We start from the raw sequence: 12,002 nt of genomic DNA, 5'->3' as shown, positions 1-12,002 counted from the left end.
GTCGCAGGAACGACGGTTTCTTGAGTAAAAAAACATGGAGAAGTTGAATGGCAAGTCACCACACTGTACAAAATGTTAGTCGTGCATTGCATTTGTTTAGCACAGTAACAGCAATTCATGAAAAGTATTTTGGTGCGCATTTTGATATTTGTGTGTGTTACCTTCCGTGACAGTCTGTGGCATTGTTGTGCCAGTAGTTTGTTGTGCTGTAGATCCTATAGGTGACAAAGTGATATTTGTCCGTTGAGTATAATCTAGTCACATTAAACACACATCTACAAAATCAGTGGCTAAGCTATAATTGTCCAGAGAACTCTTCATAGACCGCTCCACCAATTTCAAATTACGGGGAGTCATTTTGAAACTTATAATATATACTTCATGCGAATCAGGTCAACATTCAACAAATGAATTTGACCTGCTACATCTTATCCGTTTTACCATTTACAACATTAAAATGTGATATGACCTCCATTTCAAAATCATACAACGGATTGGCATTTTTATTATGATTACAGTAAGCCAATAAACACTACAGATGTTAGTGCACTGTAACTTTAATCACTCACATTTCAAAATGGAATCAATTATGACGCTGAATAAACTTCCTCAGTAATTGATTACATGAATCCAATGATGGCCACCCCTTTGTTTTCCATTTTGTAAACAGCGAAAGGTCGAGCCATGAAATCCCTTTCTCACGCCAATGCTAGCAGAATGGTCTCCCAGAAAACCGGCTCTAAGATGGCACTATGGCCCACCGTTCCACATTGTCTCAGTGCCTACATTTGACCTCGCCACAAGCTACCTACCATTCAGCAAACTGTGCTGTCCCCTTCTAGGTGGTTGGGGGGAGTTAAGAATCTTGGCCAGTGTTTTCATTTGCACATTAATGGGCTAAACATTGGCAAGAGTGTTTTGAGTTGTTATTAGTGCACAAAGTACCTGCTGTGGTAGTTGTGATCGCTTGTTGCGTTGCGGAAGTTGGTATTATTGTTGCAGTAGTTGAAGCTATTATTGCGGTTGTAGTTGTTGCTGCGGGTGTGGCAGTTTGTGCAACTGTTGACGGCGCACTTGATTGTGTTAGAGTTGTTGAGGGCAGGACAGTTGTTGTTGTTGTTGCTGCTGTGGTTGTTAGTGCGGTTGTGGTTGATGCTGACGTATTGGGTGGCGTTGTGACCGGGAATGAAATTGTTGTTGCAATTAACACTGTTGTTGTTGACAGCCCACTGCTTGTGAGTGGTAAAGTTGTTGAAGGTAGTCTTGTTCTTGTTGATTTAGCTACAGTTGTTGTTGCGCTTGTAAGTGCAGTTGCTGTCGTAACTTGAGCGCTGCTTGAGGTAACCGCTGTGGTTGTTTTTTGTGCCACAGATATTGAGGCAGCAGCTGTTGTTGCCTCTGCAGTAGTGGGTTGTATTGTTGCTGCAGCTGAAGTTTGTGCTATTGATGTGCCAACTGTTGTGGTTTGTCCTCTAGTTGTAGGTGATGGGGATGTTGCTAGTGATATGGTTATGGCTGCTGATTTGGAGGCTGCTTTTGGTGGCCCTGTAGTTGTTGCACCTATTGTGGGGGATGGTGACGTTGCTCCTGATGATGTTGGTGCTACTGATGTTGAGGCACCTATTGTGATTTGTGCTAACGTTATGGGCGATGTTGTTGCTCCTGATGATGCTAGCACTACTGATGTTGAGGCACCTGATATGGTTTGTGCTGACGTTATGGGTGATGGTGATGTTGTTCCTGATGATGTTGATGCTACTGATGTTGAGGCACCTGATGTGGTTTGTTCTGACGTTATGGGTGATGGTGATGTTGTTCCTGATGATGTTGATGCTACTGATGTCGAGGCACCTGAGATGGTTTGTCCTGACGTTATGGGTGATGGTGATGTGGCTCCTGATGTGGTTTGTGCTGACATTATGGGTGATGGGGATGTTGCTCCTGATGACGTTGGTACTACTGATGTTGAGGCAGCGGATGTGGTTTGTCCTGACGTTATGGGTGATGGTGATGTTGTTCCTGATGATGTTGATGCTACTGATGTTGAGGCACCTAAAGTTGTTTGTCCTGACGTTATGGGTAATGGGGATGTTGCTCCTGATGATGTTGATGCTACTGATGTTGACGCAGCCGATGTGGTTTGTGCTGACGTTATGGGTGACGGAGATGTGGCTCCTGATGTGGTTTGTGCTGACCTTATGGGTGATGGAGATGTGGATCCTGATGATGTTGATGCTACTGATGTTGAGGCAGCGGATGTGGTTTGTCCTGACGTTATGGGTGATGGAGATGTTGCTCCTGATGATGTTGATGCTACTGATGTCGAGGCACCTGATGTGGTTTGTGCTGACGTTAAGGGTGATGGTGATGTTGCTCCTGATGATGCTAGCACTACTGATGTTGAGGCACCTGATATGGTTTGTGCTGACGTTATGGGTGATGGAGATGTGGCTCCTGATGATGCTGGTGCTACTGATGTTGAGGCACCTGAGGTGGTTTGTCCTGACGTTATGGGTGATGGTGATGTGGTTCCTGATGTGGTTTGTGCTGACGTTATGGGTGTTGGGGATGTTGCTCCTGATGACGTTGATACTACTGATGTTGAGGCAGCGGATGTGGTTTGTCCTGACGTTATGGGTGATGAAGATGTGGCTCCTGATGATGTTGATGCTATTGATGTCGTGGCACCTGATGTGGTTTGTGCTGACGTTATGGGTGATGGTGATGTTGCTCCTGATGATGTTGATGCTATTGATGTTGAGGCAGCAGATGTGGTTTGTCCTGACGTTATGGGTGATGGAGATGTTGCTCCTGATGATGTTGATGCTACTGATGTTGAGGCACCTGCGGTGGTTTGTGCTGACGTTATGGGTGATGTTGTTGTTGCTCCTGATGATGTTGGTACTACTGATGTTGAGGCAGTGGATGTGGTTTGTCCTGACGTTATGGGTGATGGTGATGTTGCTCCTGATGATGTTGATGCTACTGATGTTGAGGCACCTGAAGTGGTTTGTGGTGACGTTATGGGTGATGGTGATGTGGCTCCTGATGTGGTTTGTCCTGACGTTATGGGTGATGGTGATGTTGTTCCTGATGATGTTGATGCTACTGATGTTGAGGCACCTGATGTGGTTTGTTCTGACGTTATGGGTGATGGTGATGTTGTTCCTGATGATGTTGATGCTACTGATGTCGAGGCACCTGAGGTGGTTTGTCCTGACGTTATGGGTGATGGTGATGTGGCTCCTGATGTGGTTTGTGCTGACGTTATGGGTGATGGGGATGTGGCTCCTGATGATGTTGATGCTATTGATGTTGAGGCACCTGCGGTGGTTTGTGCTGACGTTATGGGTGATGTTGTTGTTGCTCCTGATGGTATTGGTACTACTGATGTTGAGGCAGCGGATGTGGTTTGTCCTGACGTTATGGGTGATGGTGATGTTGTTCCTGATGTTGATGCTACTGATGTTGAGGTACCTAAAGTGGTTTGTCCTGACGTTATGGGTGATGGGGATGTTGCTCCTGATGATGTTGATGCTACTGATGTTGAGGCAGCGGATGTGGTTTGTGCTGACGTTATGGGTGATGGAGATGTGGATCCTGATGATGTTGATGCTACTGATGTCGAGTCACCTGATGTGGTTTGTGCTGACGTTAAGGGTGATGGTAATGTTGCTCCTGATGATGTTGATGCTACTGATGTTGAGGCACCTGATATGGTTTGTGCTGACGTTATGGGTGATGAAGATGTGGCTCCTGATGATGCTGGTGCTACTGATGTTGAGGCACCTGAGGTGGTTTGTCCTGACGTCATGGGTGATGGTGATGTGGCTCCTGAAGATGTTGATGCTCCTGATGTTGAGGCACCTGATGTGGTTTTTGCTGACGTCATGGGTGATGGAGATGTGGCTCCTAATGATGTTGATGCTACTGATGTGGAAGCACCTGCGGTGGTTTGTGCTGACGTTATGGGGGATGTTGTTGTTGCTCCTGATGATGTTGATGCTACTGATGTTGAGGCAGCGGATGTGGTTTGTGCTGACGTTATGGGTGATGGTGATGTGGCTCCTGATGATGTTGATGATACTGATGTTGAGGCACCTGATGTGGTTTGTCCTGACGTTATGGCTGATGGTGATGTTGCTTCTGATGATGTTGATGCTACTGATGTTGACGCACCTGATGTGGTTTCTCCTGACGTTACGGGTGATGGAGATGTTGCTCCTAATGATGTTGATGCTACTGATGTGGAGGCACCTGCGGTGGTTTGTGCTGACGTTATGGGTGATGTTGTTGCTCCTGATGATGTTGGTACTACTGATATTGAGGCAGCAGATGTGGTTTGTCCTGACGTTATGGGTGATGGTGATGTTGCTCCTGATGATGTTGATGCTACTGATGTTGAGGCACCTAAGGTGGTTTGTCCTGACGTTATGGGTGATGGGGATGTTGCTCCTGATGATGTTGATGCTACTGATGTTAAGGCACCGGATGTGGTTTGTGCTGACGTTATGGGTGATGGAGATGTGGATCCTGATGATGTTGATGCTACTGATGTTGAGGCACCTGATGTGATTTGTCCTGACGTTATGGGTGATGGTGATGTGGCTCCTGATGTGGTTTGTGCTGACGTTATGGGTGATGGAGATGTGGATCCTGATGATGTTGATGATACTGATGTTGAGGCACCTGATGTGGTTTGTGCTGACGTTATGGGTGATGGAGATGTGGCTCCTGATGATGTTGATGCTACTGATGTTGACGCACCTGATGTGGTTTCTCCTGACGTTACGGGTGATGGAGATGTTGCTCCTAATGATGTTGATGCTACTGATGTGGAGGCACCTGCGGTGGTTTGTGCTGACGTTATGGGTGATGTTGTTGTTGCTCCTGATGATGTTGGTACTACTGATATTGAGGCAGCAGATGTGGTTTGTCCTGACGTTATGGGTGATGGTGATGTTGCTCCTAATGATGTTGATGCTACTGATGTGGAGGCACCTGCGGTGGTTTGTGCTGACGTTATGGGTGATGTTGTTGTTGCTCCTGATGATGTTGGTACTACTGATATTGAGGCAGCAGATGTGGTTTGTCCTGACGTTATGGGTGATGGTGATGTTGCTCCTGATGATGTTGATGCTACTGATGTTGAGGCACCTAAGGTGGTTTGTCCTGACGTTATGGGTGATGGGGATGTTGCTCCTGATGATGTTGATGCTACTGATGTTAAGGCACCGGATGTGGTTTGTGCTGACGTTATGGGTGATGGAGATGTGGATCCTGATGATGTTGATGCTACTGATGTTGAGGCACCTGATGTGATTTGTCCTGACGTTATGGGTGATGGTGATGTGGCTCCTGATGTGGTTTGTGCTGACGTTATGGGTGATGGAGATGTGGATCCTGATGATGTTGATGATACTGATGTTGAGGCACCTGATGTGGTTTGTGCTGACGTTATGGGTGATGGAGATGTGGCTCCTGATGATGTTGATGCTACTGATGTTGATGCACCTGATGTGGTTTGCGCTGACGTTAAGGGTGATGGTGATGTTGCCCCTGATGATGCTAGCACTACTGATGTTGAGGAACCTGATATGGGTTGTGCTGACGTTATGAGTGATGGGGTTGTTGCTCCTGATGATGTTGGTACTACTGATGTTGAGGCAGTGGATGTGGTTTGTCTTGACGTTATGGGTGATGGTGATGTTGCTCCTGATGATGTTGATGCTACTGTTGTTGAGACACCTGATGTGGTTTGTCCTGACGTCATGAGTGATGGAGATGTGGCTCCTGATGATGTTGATGCTACTGATGTTGAGGCACCTGATGTGGTTTGTGCTGACGTTATGGGTGATGGAGAGGTGGCTCCTGATGTGGTTTGTGCTGACGTCATGGGTGATTGGGATGTTGATCCTGATGATGTTGATGCTACTGACGTTGAGGCAGCGGATGTGGTTTGTGCTGACGTTATGGGTGATCGAGATGTGGATCCTGATGATGTTGATGCTACTGATGTTGAGGCAGCGGATGTGGTTTGTCCTGATGTTATGGGTGATGGAGATGTGGCTCCTGATGTGGTTTGTGCTGACGTTATGGGTGTTGGTGATGTTGTTTCTGATGATGTTGATGCTACTGATGTCAATGCACCTGAGGTGGTTTGCCCTGACGTTATGGGTGATGGTGATGTGGCTTCTGATGTAGTTTGTGCTGACGTTATGAGTGATGGGGATGTTGCTCCTGATGACGTTGGTACTACTGATGTTGAGGCAGCGGATGTGGTTTGTCCTGACGTTATGGGTGATGGTGATGTGGCTCCTAATGGTGTTGATGCTATTGATGTCGAGGCACCTGAGGTGGTTTGTGCTGACGTTATGGGTGATGGGGATGTTGTTCCTGATGATGTTGATGCTACTGATGTTGAGGCAGCAGATGTGGTTTGTCCTGACGTTATGGGTGATGGAGATGTTGCTCCTAATGATGGTGATGCTACTGATGTGGAGGCACCTTCGGTGGTTTGTGCTGACGTTATAGGTGATGTTGTTGTTGCTCCTGATGATGTTGGTAGTACTGATGTTGAGGCAGCGGATGTGGTTTGTCCTGACGTTATGGGTGATGGTGATGTTGCTCCTGATGATGTTGATGCTACTGATGTTGAGGCACCTAAGGTGGTTTGTCCTGACGTTATGGGTGATGGGGATGTTGCTCCTGATGATGTTGAGGCTACTGATGTTGAGGCAGCAGATGTGGTTTGTGCTGACGTTATGGGTGATAGAGATGTGGCTCCTGATGTGGTTTGTGCTGACGTTATGGGTGATGGAGATGTGGATCCTGATGATATTGATGCTATTGATGTCGTGGCACCTCGTGTGGTTTGTCCTGACGTTATGGGTGATGGTGATGTGGCTCCTGATGATGTTGATGCTACTGATGTTGAGGCCGCGGATGTGGTTTGTGCGGACGTTATGGGTGATGGAGATGTGGCTCCTGATGTGGTTTGTGCTGACGTTATGGGTGATGGGGATGTTGATCCTGATGATGTTGATGCTACTGACGATGAGGCAGCAGATGTGGTTTGTGCTGACGTTATCGGTGATGGAGATGTTGCTCCTGATGTGGTTTGTGCTGACGTTATGGGTGATGGTGATGTTGTTTCTGATGACGTTGGTACTACTGATGTTGAGGCAGCAGATGTGGTTTGTCCTGACGTTATGGGTGATGGTGATGTTGCTCCTGATGTTGTTGATGCTATTGATGTCGAGGCACCTGAGGTGGTTTGTGCTGACGTTATGAGTGATGGTGATGTTGTTTCTGATGACGTTGGTACTACTGATGTTGAGGCAGCAGATGTGGTTTGTCCTGACGTTATGGGTGATGGAGATGTGGCTCCTGATGTGGTTTGTGCTGACGTTATGGGTGATGGTGATGTTGTTTCTGATGACGTTGGTACTACTGATGTTGAGGCCACAGATGTGGTTTGTTCTGACGTTATGGGTGATGTTGTTGTTGCTCCTGATGATGTTGATGCTATTGATGTTGAGGCACCTGATGTGGTTTGTGCTGACGTTAAGGGTGATGGAGATGTGGCTCCTGATGTGGTTTGTGCTGACGTTATTGGTGATGGAGATGTGGCTCCTGATGATGTTGATGCTACTGATGTTGATGCACCTGATGTGGTTTGTGCTGACGTTAAGGGTGATGGTGATGTTGCTCCTGGTGATGCTAGCACTACTGATGTTGAGGCACCTGATATGGTTTGTCCTGACGTTATGGGTGATGGTGATGTTGCTCCTGATGATGTTGATGCTACTGATATTGATGCACCTGATGTGGTTTGTCCTGACGTTATGGGTGATGGTGATGTTGCTCCTGATGATGTTGATGCTACTGACGTTGAGGCAGCGGATGTGGTTTGTGCTGACGTTATGGGTGATGGAGATGTTGCTCCTGATGATGTTGATGCTACTGATGTTGAGGCAGTGGATGTGGTTTGTCCTGACGTTATGGGTGATGGAGATGTGGCTCCTGATGTGGTTTGTGCTGACGTTATGGGTGATGGTGATGTTGTTTCTGATGATGTTGATGCTACTGATGTCAAGGCACCTAAGGTGGTTTGTCCTGACGTTATGGGTGATGGTGATCTGGCTTCTGATGTGGTTTGTGCTGACGTTATGAGTGATGGGGATGTTGCTCCTGATGACGTTGGTACTACTAATGTTGACGCAGCGGATGTGGTTTGTCCTGACGTTATGGGTGATGGTGATGTGGCTCCTGATGTTGTTGATGCTATTGATGTCGAGGCACCTGAGGTGGTTTGTGGTGACGTTATTAGTGATGGGGATGTTGCTCCTGATGATGTTGATGCTACTGATGTTGAGGCAGCAGATGTGGTTTGTCCTGACGTTATGGGTGATGGATATGTTGTTCCTAATGATGTTGATGCTACTGATGTGGAGGCACCTGCGGTGGTTTGTGCTGACGTTATGGGTGATGTTGTTGTTGCTCCTGATGATGTTGGTACTACTGATGTTGAGGCACCTGATGTGGTTTGTCCTGACGTTATGGGTGATGTTGCTCCTGATGATGTTGATGCTACTGATGTTGAGGCACCTAAGGTGGTTTGTCCTGACGTTATGGGTGATGGTGATGTTGCTCCTAATGATGTCGATGCTACTGATGTTGAGGCACCTGATGTGGTTTGTGCTGACGTTAAGGGTGATGGAGATGTGGCTCCTGATGTGGTTTGTGCTGACGTTATGGGTGATGGAGATGTGGCTCCTGATGATGTTGATGCTACTGATGTTGATGCACCTGATGTGGTTTGTGCTGACGTTAAGGGTGATGGTGATGTTGCTCCTGATGATGCTAGCACTACTGATGTTGAGGCACCTGATATGGTTTGTCCTGACGTTATGGGTGATGGTGATGTTGCTCCTGATGATGTTGATGCTACTGATGTTGATGCACCTGATGTGGTTTGTCCTGACGTTATGGGTGATGGTGATGTGGCTCCTGATGATGTTGATGCTACTGATGTTGAGGCACCTGATGTGGTTTGTGCTGACGTTATGGGTGATGTTGTTGTTGCTCCTGATGATGTTGATACTACTGATGTTGAGGCAGCGGATGTGGTTTGTCCTGACGTTATGGGTGATGGTGATGTTGCTCCTGATGATGTTGATGCTACTGATGTTGAGGCACCTAAGGTGGTTTGTCCTGACGTTATGGGTGATGGGGATGTTGCTCCTGATGATGTTGATGCTACTGATGTTGAGGCAGCGGATGTGGTTTGTGCTGACGTTATGGGTGATGGAGATGTGGCTCCTGATGTGGTTTGTGCTGACGTTATGGGTGATGGAGATGTGGATCCTGATGATGTTGATGCTATTGATGTCGTGGCACCTGGTGTGGTTTGTCCTGACGTTATGGGTGATGGTGATGTGGCTCCTGATGTGGTTTGTGCTGATGTTATGAGTGATGGGGATGTTGCTCCTGATGACGTTGTTGCTACTGACGTTGAGGCAGCGGATGTGGTTTGTTCTGACGTTATGGGTGATGGAGATGTGGCTCCTGATGTGGTTTGTGCTGACGTTATGGGTGATGGTGATGTTGTTTCTGATGATGTTGATGCTACTGATGTCAAGGCACCTGAGGTGGTTTGCCCTGACGTTATGGGTGATGGTGATGTGGCTTCTGATGTAGTTTGTGCTGACGTTATGAGTGATGGGGATGTTGCTCCTGATGACGTTGGTACTACTGATGTTGAGGCAGCGGATGTGGTTTGTCCTGACGTTATGGGTGATGGTGATGTGGCTCCTGATGTTGTTGATGCTATTGATGTCGAGGCACCTGAGGTGGTTTGTGCTGACGTTATGGGTGATGGGGATGTTGCTCCTGATGATGTTGATGCTACTGATGTGGAGGCACCTGCGGTGGTTTGTGCTGACATTATGGGTGATGTTGTTGTTGCTCCTGATGATGTTGGTACAACTGATGTTGATGCAGCTGATGTGGTTTGTGCTGATGTTATGGGTGATGTTGTTGTTGCTCCTGATGATGTTGGTACTGCTGATGTTGAGGCACCTGCGGTGGTTTGTGCTGAAGTTATGGGTGATGTTGTTGTTGCTCCTGATGATGTTGATGCTACTGATGTTGAGGCAGCAGATGTGGTTTGTCCTGACGTTATGGGTGATGGAGATGCGGCTCCTGATGTGGTTTGTGCTGACGTTATGGGTGATGGAGATGTGGCTCCTGATGTGGTTTGTGCTGACGTTATGGGTGATGGAGATGTGGATCCTGATGATGTTGATGCTACTGATGTTGAGGCACCAGATGTGGTTTGTCCTGACGTTATGGGTGATGGTGATGTGGCTCCTGATGTGGTTTGTGCTGACGTTATGGGTGATGGTGATGTGGCTCCTGATGATGTTGATGATACTGATGTTGAGGCACCTGATGTGGTTTGTCCTGACGTTATGGGTGATGGTGATGTTGCTCCTGATGTTGATGCTATTGATGTTGAGGCACCTGATGTGGTTTGTCCTGACGTTATGGGTGATGGTGATGTGGCTCCTGATGGTGTTGATGCTATTGATGTCGAGGCACCTGAGGTGGTTTGTGTTGACGTTATGGGTGATGGGGATGTTGCTCCTGATGATGTTGATGCTACTGATGTTGAGGCAGCGGATCTGGTTTGTCCTGACGTTATGGGTGATGGTGATGTTGCTCCTGATGATGTTGATGCTACTGATGTTGAGGCAGCGGATGTGGTTTGTGCTGACGTTATGGGTGATGGAGATGTGGCTCCTGATATGGTTTGTGCTGACGTTATGGGTGATGGAGATGTGGATCCTGATGATGTTGATGCTTTTGATGTCGTGTCACCTGGTGTGGTTTGTCCTGACGTTATGGGTGATGGTGATGTGGCTCCTGATGATGTTGATGCTACTGATGTTGAGGCACCTAAGGTGGTTTGTGCTGACGTTATGGGTGATGTTGTTGCTCCTGATGATGTTAGTACTACTGATGTTGAGGCAGCGGATGTGGTTTGTCCTGACGTTATGGGTGATGGTGATGTGGCTTCTGATGTGGTTTGTGCTGACGTTATGGGTGATGGGGATGTTGATCCTGATGATGTTGATGCTACTGACGTTGAGGCAGCGGATGTGGTTTGTCCTGACGTTATGGGTGATGGAGATGTGGCTCCTGATGTGGTTTGTGCTGACGTTATGGGTGATGGTAATGTTGTTTCTGATGATGTTGATGCTACTGATGTCAAGGCACCTGAGGTGGTTTGCCCTGACGTTATGGGTGATGGTGATGTGGCTTCTGATGTAGTTTGTGCTGACGTTATGAGTGATGGGGATGTTGCTCCAGATGACGTTGGTACTACTGATGTTGAGGCAGCAGATGTGGTTTGTCCTGACGTTATGGGTGATGGAGATGTTGCTCCTAATGATGTTGATGCTACTGATGTGGAGGCACCTTCGGTGGTTTGTGCTGACGTTATGGGTGATGGGGATGTTGCTCCTGATGATGTTGATGCTACTGATGTTGAGGCAGCGGATGTGGTTTGTCCTGACGTTATGGGTGATGGCGATGTTGCTCCTGATGATGTTGATGCTACTGATGTTGAGGCACCTAAGGTGGTTTGTATTGACGTTATGGGGGATGGGGATGTTGCTCCTGATGATGTTGATGCTACTGATGTTGAGGCAGCGGATGTGGTTTGTGCTGACGTTATGGGTGATGGAGATGTGGCTCCTGATATGATTTGTGCTGACGTTATGGGTGATGGAGATGTGGATCCTGATGATGTTGATGCTTTTGATGTCGTGTCACCTGGTGTGGTTTGTCCTGACGTTATGGGTGATGGTGATGTGGCTCCTGATGATGTTGATGCTACTGATGTTGAGGCACCTAAGGTGGTTTGTGCTGACGTTATGGGTGATGTTGTTGCTCCTGATGATGTTGGTACTACTGATGTTGAGGCAGCGGATGTG

The sequence above is a fragment of the Lampetra fluviatilis genome, chromosome 59, assembly GCF_964198595.1.
Source record: "Lampetra fluviatilis chromosome 59, kcLamFluv1.1, whole genome shotgun sequence".
Taxonomy (NCBI): domain Eukaryota; kingdom Metazoa; phylum Chordata; class Hyperoartia; order Petromyzontiformes; family Petromyzontidae; genus Lampetra; species Lampetra fluviatilis.
The sequence above is the reverse complement of the archived record's forward strand: the minus strand, read 5'-3'. Positions refer to the sequence as shown.